Genomic DNA, 370 nt, shown 5'->3' with positions numbered 1-370 from the left:
GCTTGTATGTTCTGCTGATTTTTAAACTAATTTTTGTTGTTAGGATTTAATGTTGATTTTTTATTAAAAAAAATTTTTTTTATTGTACTTTAGCTGAAGGTTTACAGAACAAATAGTTTCTCATTACACAGTCAGTACGAATATTGTTTTATGACATTGGTTAACAACCCCACAACATGTCAACACTCTCCCTCCTCGACCTTGGAGGACCTTTTTTCTTTTTTGGTGACAATATACATATCCAAAGATACACCATTTCAAAAATTTCTACATGTACAATTTGGTGACATCGATTACATTCTTCCAGTTGTGCTGCTATTCTCACTATCCTTTTCCAAATTATTCCATCACCATTATCTTCAACTCACTG

This window comes from Trichechus manatus, unplaced genomic scaffold (genome assembly GCF_000243295.1).
Source record: "Trichechus manatus latirostris isolate Lorelei unplaced genomic scaffold, TriManLat1.0 scaffold00047, whole genome shotgun sequence".
Lineage (NCBI taxonomy): Eukaryota > Metazoa > Chordata > Mammalia > Sirenia > Trichechidae > Trichechus > Trichechus manatus.
Note: the sequence above shows the minus strand (reverse complement) of the source record.